General features: G+C 35.9%; 1 protein-coding gene across 2 annotated transcripts in view; it reads left to right on the forward strand.

Annotated features, from left to right (window-relative positions):
• The window catches only part of GRM8 (glutamate metabotropic receptor 8), a 1,218,499-nt gene that overhangs the window by 351,675 nt on the left and 848,995 nt on the right, over positions 1-17,829 (forward strand). The window lies entirely within an intron of this gene.

Consider the following 17,829-nt stretch of genomic DNA (forward strand, 5'->3'; position numbering starts at 1 on the left):
TACGATTAGTTCTTTCATTCAGATCTAGGATGTGTTATCTTAGTGTCCCCTTTATTTTTTTGAGCAGTGTATATCTGTCCCCTGCAGCACTTCTATACACATATGTCCCTCTCAGCGCTATCTGTGAAGTATGCTATCAGCAGTGCATCTGCCAGCCGGGAAGCCATCGTCATTGCGCTGCCTTCCCGGCCAGCAGCATGATGCGCTGCTGATAGTATACTTTACAGATAGCGCTGTGAGGGACATATGTATGCGCTCGCTGGAGTGGGGACATATATAAGCATTGCATGGGGCAATATGCACAGCTAGCGCAGCGGGGGGCAATGTATACAGCTTGCGCAACGGGGCGCAATATTTATAGGTAGTGCAGCAGGGGCAATATATATCTGTAGCGCAGCGAGAGTGTTAATTAAAGTGGGTGTTTACGTCATTTTGTGCGGATGTATGCACTTTCTGTAAGCCAGGTTGGACCTGGAATACATATGTGACTTTTAAACAGAGATGCAACTTTTTTTCTTCATAAATAGTGACTATCACATTTGATAAATACATGACCACTGCAAAGTAAAAAAAAAAATTAATACGTGAGCAGATTTCGGAAATGTGTGTTGGGATAAGCAAAAGTCTAAAAGTCGCAGTATGTATTGAAAAGTTGCATGTGCGCAAGTAGATGCAACTTTTTTACGCAAAAAACAAATCTACTATGGAGCTTGATTAAATCTCCTTCTTAGTCTTTATACACTCCTGGGTGTTGGGGCCCATTTCAGTAACCTCAGCTATGTACAGAAAAGGTGAGCTGCACCACACCCAAATTTTTTCCACTTTTGGCTATTACTTGCTAGGGCATCGTGCTATCATATTTATTTAAACTGTTTGTCATAGTGACAGGTTCCCTAAAAGATTATATGAATTAGGACACATCCATAATATGTTTTATGGCTTACTGTGGGCTGTACATCAGTAAAATGTGAAAGTGGTTGGCATGCCCGGTTGTACGATCCCTCTTTCAGTATCTTGATGACAAAAGCCTAATGAAAGCCCCTAAAATGGGATCTAAATAGAGCCTAACAGATTACTTATAAGAGACCAGTAGTAATCAGGGTTTAAATACTGTTTGTTAGAGTTTTATTTTATTCTTCAAGACACATCCTTTTCACCTGTCTAGTTTTTACTATCCATGGTAGACCAAAATTGTCACTTGACTAAGTACACCTGTCAAATGATTCCTCTGTGAGAAAGGAAATTATCATATTGCTGAACCATCACTTTACCTGGGAGAACCACTTAGTACCACCTTAGTGCATTTAAAATGTAAAGCTAAAAAAAACTTTTAAAACATTATTATGTGGATTTTTAAAATGTATTTCTGTTGTTTTCATGTTATGTATAGATTCTGCCATATATATTCTTTTGCTATTCAAGTAGAGTGCCTGAAAACAACTACTGTACATTGTTTCAGCAGTCACTATGTATGGTCATCATGGCCTATTTTGGGGTTTTACAAAGACAGCTTTACTGGACTATGTATACGGTGTTTAATCAATATGAAAAACAAAATAACAAAAAACTAAAATAACTAAAAACTTTGACCTTATATGACCAATTCATTAAACAATAGAACATCACTATATATGGTTATGTATTTATAAAATTTAATTTCTACATACATAACCTCTATTGATGCTGTTTCATCTCATCATTCTTATGTGACACATATAGTTTTTATTTACTGGTAAGTAAAATATTTCTTTGACTACTTCTTTAAACCCAATAATACATTTTATATACGTTTTCTATTTCGGATTTTTTTGTGACATAAAAATGCTTTATTTTCAGTGAGAATGGAAGTTTTTGCCAACCATATTTATCAAGGGAAAACTGTGTGAAATATGTCAGAAAGGATTTTGCTACTCATTTAAAATGGTGTAATAATAGTATTACATTTTCCTCCCAGAATATGATACATTGGTCATTTCTCTTGTGACAAACATAGCTATTCATATTCTCATGGTTTACCAAGAAAGTTGTGTTTCACATTCCAATTCTGCACACCGAGTCGTTTCTTTTAATGGATTGCTGGGCTCTTTGTCATTACCTTCCCCTGTAGGAACTGTGCTTGTCCCTCTTCTTAAAGAAGTCTCATCAGTCACACTTGGCCTGTCTACTGATGAGTTCTCCTCAGTAGCTTTCCTTCAGGGCATTTCACTGGTTATAAATTAAAACCTATTTCTCACCCTATAACATATAACACAGTGTATTTCAGACTCCAATCCTCAAGGGCCAGTATGCTATATTTTACTTTAATTGAGGAAGGGTGGTTCAAATTATTAAGTGGTTACTCTTCTAGCAACAGTGGGCCTCATTTACTAAGCTGAAACCGACCAGTTTTTGTCGGATTATTTTGGCGCAGAGTGTCAGCGACATGCCTGCACCTGTCTGTGCCAGTGTTGAGCGGCATAGGCCATATTCGAATTCGCGATATTTTGCGAATATATGGACGAATATTCATCATATATTCGCTACATTCGCATATTCATAATATTCGCAGCATATTTTCGCATATGCGAATATTTGCATATGCAAAAAATTGCATATGGGAAAATTAGCATATACAAAAATTAGCATATGCAAAAATTCAAATATGCAAAAATTGGCATATGCTAATTTTTGCATATGCGAAAATTTGCACACCAGTGTAACACAGTAGAGTTAGAGCCTTCTTTACACCATACAAGCTGGAAGCAGAGAGGGATGATCACTGTGATGTGTACTGTGAAAAAAAAAAATTAATAAAATAAAAAAAAATATTCGTAATTGCAAATATATAGTGCTGTATTCGCGAATATTGTCGAATTCGCAAATATGTGATATTTGCGAATAAAATTCGCATTGCGAATATTCGCGAGCAACACTAGTGTGCAACAATGTGCGCCAGAAAAATCCGACAAACCCGACATTGCACTGTGAAAAGCTGAAAAGGGACGTGGACTTTCCCAACAGGGGCGTGGTCGGCCCAAAAAAGGGGCTTAGTTTCACAATCCAACCTATTTACTGTTGAATTCACGGAAAATACTGTGGATAAATGGTTGTAAATTTACACCTAGAAAAAGCTGGTCAGAAAATTTTCACGACTTTTCCCCATAGTAAGTAGAGAGAAATCCTGCAAGTCTCAAACAACATTTCCCTCTAGTAAAAACCCAACGCTCTTAGTAAATGAGGCCAAATATCTTTCTTTAAAATAAACTGTTAGTTAGACAGGCGGGACCCCGCAGATATGAAGCGCTCTCAATGAACAGCTGAGAGGACAACCGGAGGCTCCCTACCTGGCTCCACGCTGTCCAATCAGTGTTTGATTGCTCCAGGCCTGAGATCCAGGTTTGAGCAATCAAGCGCAGATAACACTGATCAATGCAATACTATGGCAATGCATTGAACAGTGCCTACATTCAGTGTAATGCATGTTATAGCCCCCTATGGGGTCTATAACATGCAAAAAAAAAAGTGCATAAAAAGAGTTAATAAATGTGATTTAACCCCTTCCCTTACAAAAGTCAGAATCACCCCCCCCTTTTACCATAAAAAAAAACTGTGTAAAAAAAAAATAAACATATGTGGTATCGCCGCGTGCGTAAATGTCCAAACTATAAACATATATCATTAATTAAACTGCACGGTCAATGGCGTGCGCGCTAATTTTTGATTACAACAAATAATAATTAAATGCTGCTAAATTAAAAATAAAAACCTAACCTATCAATTAGTAAACAATGGGTCAATCATTTTGTAATGATGAATTCCCCGTAACTGCAACTAATATCTGAATTTCCAGGCTTATAGTGATGTTCTTCTGTAAAACAGGATAATCATTCCATAGCTCAAAGTCAGGCCAAATTATGAAAATTAGATGATCAATAAGATTAAGTTACAATTATTTGTTCAATATCTATATATATATATATATATATATATATATATATATAACAAGAAAAAATATGCAGAACTCCAGGATGCAGTGAAAAAAAAGGTGGATTTATTAGCCTAACGGCATTGCCTTTTTTTGGGTTGAGCTGCTCTAATTTTGTACTTATATATACATATATAATTAGTAAAAGTGTGGGTTTATTCACACATCTGTGCAGAAAAGCTACGTTTCGGCTCGACAATAGAGCCTTTCTCAAGCATGCTTGAGAAAGGCTCTATTGTCGAGCCAAAACGTAGCTTTTCTGCACAGATGTGTGAATAAACCCACACTTTTACTGGAATTCTGGTGTGCCGCTTCTACTTGGTTTTGGATACTATTTGGGAATCGGTCTGTTCCTGAAGCCTGGCACCCGGGCGGATCTCGAATCCTTGTGCACGGTGCTCCCCTTGATCTACTATTGCTACATATATAATTAGTTAGCTCTATGACAACTATTAACAATTAATAATAGATTCCTGATTGTGATGACTTTCCCCTAGGACATACAGTACTCTGTATTAACAAATTGATGTCTGTGAATTGTCTTGTCATATAAGTGTTCCATTAACCAGTATTTACTAATTATTTTAGATCAGGTTCTGATAATGTTTTTAAATGCCAGATTACCCTGTTTTAAATTTTTTCGGAAGAACATGGTTATCACAAACTGGCTTTTTAACAGTATTTATGTCAAAAATTGAAAATACATACTTTATTCCTTTCCGGACAATGGACTTTAATGTACGTCCTGGTGCCTTGGGGCAAACATTTATGTCTTGCAGTCTTTACTGTATATGGAATGTATATGAAGCGAGCATGATAACCAGCAATTTGATCATTGACAGTGAGTGTTGACTGCTGATGGCAGCTGATACTTGCTATCTAGGAAGCGAACCTTCACTTCTAAGCTTGCTTCTTTATGTACTAGCTCCTTCATGGCATGCATACACTTACTTGGATGTCTGTGCCATAACTGTACATTATATGTCCTGAGGGGTTCAATACTTGTGTCTCTGTGATAATAATAAAGGTCATATGTAGTACATATCTGGTATCAGGATTTAATATGACTTATAAAAAGATAAATGTAAGTGTATATCCTTTGCTTTTGGGTTGTAGTTATGTTTTAAATTTTGCATAAATAGTAAGGACTGATAAGGAAGAAGGATGACCTTTACTTTTATACCATATTTTAAAAAATTCATCCGTGTATGCTATATCGAGCTATAAGTGGAGGATCCAATGCAAATAGGATTTGTATACACTTTTTGCCCATGTCCTTCAAACAGATAAAATAGTTTTTGTCTCTTCTCCTTTTTATTTTTATCAATGAAGAAAGAATGAGAGGCCACTCACCAGGTCCATGCTCCAAAGTTTATTCTTGTAGATTCAGTGCATAAAAACACAACCAGCAAGACGAGGTCTGAAGCCCAGGCGTCTGACCTTGTCTGGCTGGCGTGTTTTTATGCACTGAATCTACAAGAATAAACTTTGGAGCATGGACCTGGTGAGTGGCCTCTCATTCTTTCTTCATTGATTGCCACATTGCTTACCTGCAAATTCGTTTTTGAGATTGAGCACCACCAATACTGATCCACCTGGTTCACCCTCGCATACAACTTGACTGCCCGTACACACCATATCAGAAGCAGGTTGTGCCGACCGCTGTCTCTTTTACTAACACTTTTTATTTTTATAATTGCTTTTGTACATTTTTTAGAGAGATTTATGAAAACCTGTGTAGAGGAAGAGTGGTGCAGTTGCCCATAGCAACCAATCAGATTGCTTCTTTCATTTTTGAAAAGGCCTCTGAAAAATGAAAGAAGCAATCTGATTGGGTGCTATGGGGAACTGCAGTACACTTCCTCTACACAGGTTTTCAGAAATCTCCCCCTGTATGTACAGCCTTTTTGTGGCAGCATTGGTGTTCATGCTACAAATGAATGTGTTATGTTTAATGTGTAACTCAAGTGAAGGCAAGTATGAAATTGAACTGTGTTTACCCCTTTTGATCCCATCCAGGTCATGAGGGTACAAAGAGCCTTTCATGACAGTCTAATAAAAATTGTATTGCAACAAGTTGATAAGACAGAAAATGGCAATAAATAACTAAATTAATAAATATATTAATTTATAAAATATAATAATTAAAAAAACTTCAGACATGTTGACTTTCATTTTGTCATAATCTTAACTGAGATGATTTAAAAAAAATCTTGTGCAAACAATACAAAAAAGGTTTGTCAGCGCATTCTGATACACAACCATTGTATGAATTAAGTATACAGGTGCACGCTACTGCGGCTGAACTACAAATACTAGGAAAATGATGACAGCAGCATGCTGCTAGCACGAAGCTATATATTAAATATGACATGTTTAAAGGAGTATTTCAGGCCAAAACTTTTTTTTATATATCAACTGGCTCCGGAAAGTTAAACAGATTTGTAAACTACTTCTATTAATAAATCTTAATCCTTCCAATAGTTATTAGCTTCTGAAGTTGAGTTGCTGTTTTCTGTCTAACTGCTTTCTGATGACTCATGTCCCAGGAGCTGTGCAGCTCCTATTGGGATATTTTCCCATCATGCACAGCTCCCAGCACGTGACATCACCATTGAGCAGTTAGACAGAAAACTTCAGAAGTTAATAACTATTGGAAGGATTAAGATTTTTTAATAGAAGTAATTTACAAATCTGTTTAACTTTCCAGAGCCAGTTGATATATAAAAAAAAGTTTTTGCCTGGAATACCCCTTTAACTTAGCAATACTACTATATTGAAAAATGGAGGTTCTTAGCTTACCATTTGGCCAAATAGTGTGTACCATCCCACCACGATAAGGTGACCTCTCTGGGATGGACCCCACACTATGAATATGCCTCTCCTAGGCTAGCAAAAGATTGACACAGGCCATGGTTCTCATGTCCTCTTCCTATTAGATTGGGTGTTCTTAAGAACAGCCAATTAAAGAAAAAATGAAAGTCTTCTATTAACTCCAAAATTGCAGAAATTCAGCTCCAGCTCTTTTCCATTAGCTGCTAGCAATCTGATGTGCAGAAATAATAAGTTGATGTTACATATTCACACGCCTTCTTTTATTATACTTTGACAACTAAAACCTTTCTGCGGAATCGGCTGACAGGCCACTACAAATCTTGTTGATATGCGCAATTGAGTTTGGAATCCAATCTGACTCATGAAAAGCAGTGAGCCATGTATCAATTATACAAAAGATATGTCAACTAGCAGTGTAACACTATTACTCAGTTTACTTTTCAAAAACAACCTAATAAAATAAGGGTTGTGCAGTCAATTTTACTCAGTAAAGTGTCAGACACATTTGCATTAAGGCAAAGAATATTCTGATTGCTGAAGAAAATAGAAAACCTATTTGTAGAACCAACAATGGAATAAATGTATCACATAGCAAGTTTTAGTTTGTTTATTAAAGTATTTAATATTGTGTGTTTTTTGCCATTATTTAACCAGTTGCCATCTAAGGACAAGCCAGCTCATCCTGAGATGGCAGCCACGGACAGCTATTAACCCTTTAGATTGCCACTGTCAAAGTTTACAGCGGCATCTAAAGGGACATTTAAACCATCCCTGGTGGTCCAGTGGGGTGGATCCCTCCCACAGCGCGATTGCGGGGGGCTGGGGTGCAATCCACTGCTGAGGTAGCCGGAGGGCTTACCTCACATCATGTACTGGCTGCTGCGCTGTGAATGATAAAGCCTGGCAGGACTAGGCTATATCAATCGAGCGCAGAGCACACAGATCAATGTGGTTCTGTGAAACCACATTGATCTGTATGAGGCATCTAATGATTCCTCCTAGAAGTCCTCTAAGGGGTCCAAAAGTGCAAATAAAAAAGTTGAATAAAAAGTAAAACAAAAAAAAAAACACCCATTAACCCCTTCCTTATTAAAAGTTTCAATCACTCCTCTTTTCCCAAATTCCATATAAAAAGTATGTAACCATGATAAAAATAAACATATGTGGTATTGCCGCGAGTGTAGATGTCCGAACTATAAAAATATATCATTAATTAAACCGCATAATCAATGGTATATGCACAAAAAAATTCCAAAGTCCAAAATAGCGTATTTTGGTCACTTTTTATATCATGAAAAAATTTATAAAAAGCTATCAAAAAGTCAGATCAATACAAAATGGTACCTCTAAAAACTTCAGATCACGGCACAAAAAAATTGCCCTCATACCGCCCCCTATATGGAAAAATAAAAAAGTTATAGGGGTCAGAAAATGACAATTTTAAGCGTATTAATTTTCATGCATGTGGTTATGATTTTTTTAAGACAAAATCAAACTTATATAAGTAGGGTATCATTTTAATCATATGGACCTACAGAGTAAAGAGAAAGTGTCATTTTTACCGAAGAATGTACTGCGTAGAAACGGAAGCCCCAAATTTACAAAATGTTGTTTTTTCTTTAATTTTGTCGCACAATGATTTTTTTTTTTTGTTTCACCTTAGATTTTTGGGTAAAATGACTGATGTTATTACAAAGTAGAATTGGTGGTACAAAAATAAGCCATAATATGGATTTTTAGGTGCAAAACTTAAAGGGTTATGATTTTTAAAGGTAGGAAGGAAAAAATGGAAAAACGCTCGGTCAATAAGGGGATAAAAAAAATGTTGCATTCTTTAACTCAGCACAGCAAATCTGGTGACAGCATTTTTGTTTTTATAACCCTGCCTCCAACGAAATATCATTTTAAAGTGTAATGTGCGATCAAATGTTTTACTGATTTAAATAAACATATTACGTTGTATGTCATACAAGATATTTAATTCCATTTGTAATGCATTATGATAATGAGAATTAAAGTTATGGAAGAAAAATTATCTTGGGGAGTGACATTTTCGCACATTGGTTAACAGACAGTAGTGTTTATAATATTTACAGAGCTTCACATTTCACAAATTAACATGAAATGGATTAAGAAAGGCACCATCAAAGCATGAAATCCCTACATGTTAACGTTCAATCAATACTGTAAATGTATCAAAGAATTTGTATCACTTTACATAGAGAGAATGAGTTAAAGTGCTCTAAATGGTACACATTATTATGGGGTTTTCTGAGGATAGACCATCAATAGTTGATCAGAGGGGTTCCAACACCAGGCACCCCCACAAGTCATATTGTCAGAAATAAACAATGTACTAAGGCTGAAAGCTCCAAATTCATACACAATGGTGGTGATGACAAATTACTGCAGCACAGCTCCCTTTTATAACATATAGGAGCTGCGCTGAAGTAACTCAGCACCACACACCAGTCTCCTACATTGCTCAATTTCTGGGGCTGCGATTACCTGAACAGTCACTGTCTGCATTCCACGAACCATCTATTGATGCATATTTTTAAACATATTACACAACTTATTGGTACATTAACCCCTTAAGGACGCAGGACGTAAATGTAGATTTACGTCCTGTGCATAACCGCGGGCATCGGAGCGATGCCCTTGTCATGCGTGGCTGATCCCGGCTGCTGATCGCAGCCAGGGACCCACCGGCAATGGCCGACGCCCGCGATCTCACGGGCGTTCGCCATTAACCCCTCAGGTGCCGGGATCAATACAGATCCCGGCATCTGCGGCAGTGCGCGATTTCAATGAACGATCGGATCGCCCGCAGCGCTGCTTCGGGGATTCGACCATTCAGAACACCGCACGGAGGTCCCCTCACCTTCCTCCTTCCGGCTCCCGGCGTCTTCTGCTCTGGTCTGAGATCGAGCAGACCAGAGCAGAAGATGACCGATAATACTGATCTGTTCTATGTCCTATACATAGAACAGATCAGTGTTAGCAATCATGGTATTGCTATGAAAAGTCCCCTATGGGGACTATTCAAGTGTAAAAAAAAAAAAAAAAAATGTAAAAGTAAAAGTAAAAAAAAAGTGAAAGATCCCCTCCCCCAATAAAAAAAGTAAAACGTCCGTTTTTTCCTATTTTACCCCCCAAAAAGCGTAAAAAATTAATTTAATAGACATATTTTGTATCGCTGCGTGCGTAAATGTCCGAACTATTAAAATAAAATGTTAATGATCCCGTACGGTGAACAGCGTGAACGTAAAAAAAAAAAGTCCAAAATTGCTACTTTTTTAATACATTTTATTAAAAAAAATTATAAAAAATGTATTAAAAGTTTTTTATATGCAAATGTGGTATAAAAAAAAAGTAAAGATCATGGCGCAAAAAAATTAGCCCTCATATCGCCGCTTATACGGAAAAATAAAAAAGTTAGAGGTCAAAATAAAGGGATTATAAACGTACTAATTTGGTTAAAAAGTTTGTGATTTTTTTTTAAGCACAACAATAATAAAAAAGCAAGTAATAATGGGTATCATTTTAATCGTATTGACCCTCAAAATAAAGAACACATGTCATTTTTACCGTAAATTGTACGGCGTGAAAACGAAACCTTCCAAAATTAGCAAAATTGCGTTTTTCTTTTTAATTTCCCATACATTTTATGATATAATGAGTTATGTCATTACAAAGGACAACTGGTCGCGCAAAAAACAAGCCCTCATACTAGTCTGTGGATGAAAATATAAGAGTTATGATTTTTAGAAGGCGAGGAGGAAAAAATTCAAATGTAAAAATTACGCCAAAATGGGCTGAGTCCTTAACCCCTTAAGGACCAAGGACGTACCGGTAACATGTCATGGCGGGCCCGGCGTCATAGTGAAGCCGGGACCCGCCTCTAATAGCGCGCAGCGCCGATCGCGGCACCGCGCGCTATTAACCCTTTAGCCGAGCGCTCAAAGCTGAGCCGCGCGGCTAAAAGTGAAAGTGAATCGCGGCATCCCGAACAGCTGACAGGACAGTGGGAGGGCCCCTTCCTGCCTCCTCGCTGTCCGATCGCCGAATGACTGCTCAGTGCCTGAGATCCAGGCATGAGCAGTCATCCGGCAGAATCGTTGATCACTGGTTTCTTATGAGAAACCAGTGATCAACATAGAAGATCAGTGTGTGCAGTGTTATAGGTCCCTATGGGACCTATAACACTGCAAAAAAAAAGTGAAAAAAAAAAGTGAATAAAGATCATTTAACTCCTCCCCTATTAAAAGTTTGAATCACCCCCCTTTTCCAATAAAAAAAAAAACACAGTGTAAATAAAAATAAAAATAAACATATGTGGTATCACCGCGTGCGGAAATGTCCGAATTATAAAAATATATCATTAATTAAACCGCTCGGTCAATGGCGTGCGCGCAAAAAAATTCCAAAGTCCAAAATAGTGCATTTTTGGTCACTTTTTATATCATTTAAAAATGAATAAAAAGTGATCAATAAGTCCTATCAATGCAAAAATGGTACCGTTAAAAACTTCAGATCACGGCGCAAAAAATGATGAGCCCTCATACCGCCCCATACACGGAAAAATAAAAAAGTTATAGGGGTCAGAAGATGACAATTTTAAACGTATTAATTTTCCTGCATGTAGTTATGATTTTTTCCAGAAGTCCGACAAAATCAAACCTATATAAGTAGGGTATCATTTTAATCGTATGGACCTACAGAATACATATGAGGTGTCATTTTTACCGAAAAATGTACTACGTAGAAACGGAAGCCCCCAAAAGTTACAAAACAGCGTTTTTTTCAATTTTGTTGCACAATGATTTTTTTTCCCGCTTCACCATAGATTTTTGGGAAAATGACTGACATCATTACAAAGTAGAATTGGTGGCGCAAAAAATAAGCCATCATATGGATTTTTAGGTGTAAATTTGAAAGAGTTATGATTTTTTAAAGGCAAGGAGCAAAAAACGAAAATGCAAAAACGGAAAAACCTCCGGTCCTTAAGGGGTTAAGGGGTTAAAGGGGTACTACCGTGGAAAACTTTTTTTTTTTTTTAAATCAACTGGTGCCAGAAAGTTAAACAAATTTGTAAATTACTTCTATTAAAAATGTTTTATCTTTCCAGTACTTTTTAGGGTCTGCATACTACAGAGGAAATGTTTTTCTTTTTGGAACACAGAGCTCTCTGCTGACATAATGAGCACAGTGCTCTCTGCTGACATCTCTGTCCATTTTAGGAACTGTCAAGAGCAGCAAATGTTTGCTATGGGGATTTTCTCCTACTCTGGACAGTTCTTAAAATGGAAAGAGATGTCAGCAGAGAGAACTGTGGTTATGATGTCAGTAGAGAGCTCTGTGTTCCAAAAAGAAAACCCTTTCCTCTGTAGTATTCAGCAGTATTAAGATTTTTTAATAGAAGTAATTTACAAATATGTTTAACTTTCTGGCACCAGTTGATTTAAAAAAAAAGTTTTCCACTGGAGTACCCCTTTAAATTATTTAAATGTGCTCTGTCAACTCTAAAGAAACTCTTAGAAATGTCAACCATTTTGAAAATGGTGCCGTGCAACATGATCCATTATGCAATGTGAAAAATGTGCCTTAGGTGGCATCCACTCTGTAGTGGGTATACTTATAGGATAGATATAGTTCATGTATGTACTTTTTTATAGCTAATGGGGGTAGAGGAAATGCCATATGACATCATGCTTCAGACAGCCAAAGTGGTTAGAAGCAAAGCCTGTGTAATATATAATGGGCCTGTATACACAGCTCGTCAACAGCAACATTATTTCTCTTTAAATTCATTTAAGCTTAGTTATTCAATTGTAATTCTCAAAGGCTTATGTACAAAGATTTGAATGCATCTTTCTATCTCTCTATCTTTCTTTACACTGGCATCTCTGTGTTGCCTCTCGTTGCTGGACACTTATTTATTTATGTTTTTTCTTTTACAAACCTCCAGTAGTGTGGTCTCAGAACCCTATCTATCTATCTACATGGAAAAGACTGCAGCATACAAAAATAGTTCAAAAGAGCGTGAAAGTGTTTATTGCATCCTCAAAAGATAAAACAGGTGCGACGTTTCGACGGCCGTCGAAATGTCGCACCAGTTTTATCTTTTGAGGATGCAATAAACACTTTCACGCTTTTTTGAACTATTTTTGTATGCTGCAGTCTTTTCCATGTGGATCTAACCGGACTCCTTGACCAGGAATCCCATGACGGCGTGCACCTAACCTACAACGGGACATTTCAGAGGTTATGCTGCTCTTTGGACTGCATTATCTATCTATCTATCTATCTATCTAGATCCAAAGTAAAGATAGCCACAGCATTCCAATAGACTAGTGAACTGTGTTTTCCTGGAATGCAATAAAGCTACATTTACTTTTCATTTATTTGGAGTGCTGCGGCTATCTTTACTTTGTATCTACATTTACTTTTTATTTATTGGAGTTCTGCAGCTATCTTTACTTTGTATCTACATTTACTTTTTATTTATTGGAGTGCTGCAGCTATCTTTACTTTGTATCTACATTTACTTTTTATTTATTGGAGTGCTGCGGCTATCTTTACTCTGTATCTACATTTACTTTTTATTTATTGGAGTTCTGCAGCTATCTTTACTCTGTATCTACATTTACTTTTTATTTATTGGAGTGCTGCGGCTATCTTTACTCTGTATCTACATTTACTTTTTATTTATTGGAGTGCTGCGGCTATCTTTACTCTGTATCTACATTTACTTTTTATTTATTGGAGTGATGCGGTTATCTTTACTTTGTATCTACATTTACTTTTCATTTATTGGAGTGCTGCAGCTATCTTTACTTTGTATCTACATTTACTTTTTATTTATTGGAGCGCTGCAGCTATCTTTACTTTGTTTCTACATTAACTTTTTATTTATTGGAGTGCTGCAGCTATCTTTACTTTGTATCTACATTTACATTTTCATTTATTGGAGTGCTGCAGCTATCTTTACTTTGTATCTACATTTACTTTTTATTTCTTGGAGTGCTGCAGCTATCTTTACTTTGTTTCTACATTTACTTTTTATTTAATGGAGTGCTGCAGCTATCTTTACTTTGTATCTACATTTACATTTTCATTTATTGGAGTGCTGCAGCTATCTTTACTTTGTATCTACATTTACATTTTCATTTATTGGAGTGCTGCAGCTATCTTTACTTTGTATCTAACTTTACTTTTCATTTATTGGAGTGCTGCAGCTATCTTTACTTTGTATCTAACTTTACTTTTTATTTATTGGAGTGCTGCGGCTATCTTTACTTTGTATCCACATTTACTTTTTATTTATTTTAGTGCTGCAGCTATCTTTACTTTGTATCTAAATTTACATTTTCATTTATTGGAGTGCTGCAGCTATCTTTACTTTGTATCTACATTTACATTTTACTTTATTGGAGTGCTGCGGCTATCTTTACTCTGTATCTACATTTACATTTTAATTTATTGGAGTGCTGCAGCTATCTTTACTTTGTATCTAAATTTACTTTTTATTTATTGGAGTGCTGCAGCTATCTTTACTTTGTATCTACATTTACATTTTCATTTATTGGAGTGCTGCAGCTATCTTTACTTTGTATCTACATTTACTTTTTATTTATTGGAGTGCTGCAGCTATCTTTACTTTGTATCTTCATTTACTTTTTATTTATTAGAGTGCTGCAGCTATCTTTACTTTGTATCTAACTTTACTTTCTATTTATTGGAGTGATGTGGCTATCTTTACTTTGTATCCACATTTACTTTTTATTTATTGAGTGCTGCAGCTATCTTTACTTTGTATCTAAATTTACATTTTCATTTATTGGAGTGCTGCAGCTTCTTTACTTTGTATCTCCATTTACATTTTAATTTATTGGAGTGCTGCAGCTATCTTTACTTTGTATCTACATTTACTTTTTATTTATTGGAGTGCTGCAGCTATCTTTACTTTGTATCTACATTTACTTTTCATTTATTGGAGTGCTGCAGCTATCTTTACTTTGTATTTACATTTACTCTTTATTTATTGGAGTGCTGCAGCTATCTTTACTTTGTATCTACATTTACATTTTCATTTATTGGAGTGCTGCGGCTATCTTTACTTTGTATCTACATGTACTTTTCATTTATTGGAGTGCTGTGGCTATCTTTACTTTGTATCTACATTTACTTATCATTTATTGAAGTGCTGTGGCTATCTTTACTTTGTATCTACATTTACTTTTCATTTATTGGAGTGCTGTGGCTATCTTTACTTTGTATCTACATTTGGGCCCCTGACCTGGGTTGGAAACAGTTGCATGCTCCTTTCTTTGTTTGTACTATCTATCCATCCATCCATCCATCTATCGTTCTAACTTTTTGTGCATGGAATGTAACTAACTTTGCAAGCAGCGCATGTTCTCTGTACCGGGGAGGAGTTGCCATAGTAATTGGAAGGACAATCTTTAAAGTGTTTGCTGTTCTGCTTCTTTGAACATAAAACAATACTCTGTATTAGCAGATCCCAGCACTCATAATCTAGCTATAACCTTATCAAGAAAACAAGAAGGGCTGAAAGATTGTGTTAGTTCTGCATGGTGTGCTACTCCTCAGAATATGTCATACCAGCTCACATTCCTACACTTAATGACTTTCCACTTCATGTAACTTATTTAGTATAATTCTCTTTGTGGTGTAAATGATCAGTTTCTTTTTCTTTTAAACAAAAAAGCAGAACAATTCCATTTGAGTACCTGCCATGTACTGTATGTTACATTTCTCCAGCAAATGAGAGACACTGGAGAGATAGTCCTTGCCCAAGGCAGAGTGTCTTGTTGGCTTCCCTTGGCACCTAGCTACCCACCTGATGAACTGGCTGTGGTGATTTCATGTGAATACGTTATTGGCGGATGACCTGTGCTCCTATACTAAAGAAAGGAAAGAAAATATGAATAATAATCTGATTATATTATCCATTTTAATATTATCTGTTTGCCATGTCTTCATGTACTTACCTACTGTAAGTGTTGGTGTTTTTTCATGTAATACAGCAAATTGATTTGTTTGTCACAGTTCTGCAGGGACTTATTCCAGCAACAACTGTATATAGGAATGAGCAATAGTAATACAAAAGCCTAGATATGGATCGCTCTATTGTTCTTTTCTCTGTATTACAGAAAGATGTATTATGGCTTCGGCATCAAAACAATTGCTCAGTTTTACAGAATTTCTGTATTCTTATAAAACGTTGTGATCCTTTCTGTTATCTGGATGAACAATGTGTGACTTCTGTAGGTTTATACAGTCACTTTGAAAAGGAGGCAAAAATCTGATTTGACATAATAAGAATAAGATTTCATTTTTCACAGTGTCTTCCTATTTACGAAGCTGGTAACTTTTCCTTCCATTTGTACTATGTCATCTCTCCTACAATCTGTAATGTATTCATCTACTGTTATAGCTACTTGTAATGCATGACCATCTTATACTTTATCAGTGGTTTCTGTGGAATGCAGCATGTTTGCTGTAAGATTACAGTATAAATAACATTATATCATTATGGAAAAAGATAAGAAACCGTGAATATATTTTCATACAACTACCGACAATAAACCTGCACTTTATTTGAATTTTTTTTTAAATATAATTTTAACACAAAACTATTTTTGGTTCAATAAAACTATATATATATATATATATATATATATATATATATATAGCCAGAGGAAAACAGTAATTTCAGATAATAATGGTCAAGTCAACAGTGATCTGAACAGTGACACACATCGTAACAATACAATGCAGCATTTACCTGGACAAAATATGATCTAGGTCATCGTGTACAGACAGAGCCGCTGAAAATGACAGTATTCAGCTTGGCCAAGTCTTTTATAAAGGAAAACTATAGTCTTGGCAGGTTAAATCATAGCAGAGGCCCAACAGGAACATTTTAGCTTTCTTTGCACTTCTGACCTCTTTTTATTATGGTGTTATTGACTTCTAAAAGAAATCTAAAGAAAATCATTTAGCTTATTTCTTCAGGACTATACTGCAGACATGAATATTAAACTGTTTTGTGCTTCTGTCTTTAAATTTTTTTTTAACATTAAAGGGTTCGTCTCAGGAAGACAATCTCTTTCTATATATCCCATAAGAATGTATGGATGTAAAAGGGGGGCTCTGCTTCATACCTCCAGAGCATTAAGATGCTCACAAAGAGCAACTAACTCTGGGGGACTAGTGTTGAGCGGCATAGGCCATATTCGAATTCGCGAATATATGGACGAATATTCGTCATATATTCGCGAATATTCGCATATTCGTAATACTCTCATTTTATTTTTGCATATGTGAAAATTCGCAAATGCGAAAATTAGCATATGCGAAAATTAGCATATGCAAATTTTTCAATATGCGAAAATTCGCACGCCAGTCTCACACAGTAGTATTAGAGCCTTCTTTACACCACACAAGCTGGAAGCAGAGAGGGATGATCACTGTGATGTGTAGTGTGAAAAAAAACTAAAAAAACATTACGAATATTCGCGAATAAAATTTGCATTGCGAATATTCGCGAGCAACACAATGGGGGACCACGTACATTCATTTATTTAACTTTCAGACATGTAAGGTTATGTTCTTACTGTCTTTTGGGATGTTTTTTTTTGAGCTATAGCTTTTGCTACAGACAACATTTTTGTATTTTATTTACTTAATAAAAGCCATAAAAACTGCCCCAAAAAGTTCTCTCCACATCATTTCATACAATATTCTCACTGCAATTGACTATAGCTTTAGTTCAAAATTAGATTGTTCTCAGGAGACAACTCAATGTAAGCTAAAACACAATTGAAAACATATTTTTATATTGTGAAAACTATAAGTGTGACACAATATGGTTTATTTATATCTGTTTTTTGTATCTGTAATTTCCTATTCATCTGTTAGATACACATTGTGGTGATATGGAGATGGTGCTGAAAACAGATTGTATAAAAAATTGACAAACAGACTGTTCCTACTGACTA

Source organism: Hyla sarda, chromosome 4 (genome assembly GCF_029499605.1).
Source record: "Hyla sarda isolate aHylSar1 chromosome 4, aHylSar1.hap1, whole genome shotgun sequence".
In the NCBI taxonomy this organism is placed as follows: Eukaryota; Metazoa; Chordata; class Amphibia; order Anura; family Hylidae; genus Hyla; species Hyla sarda.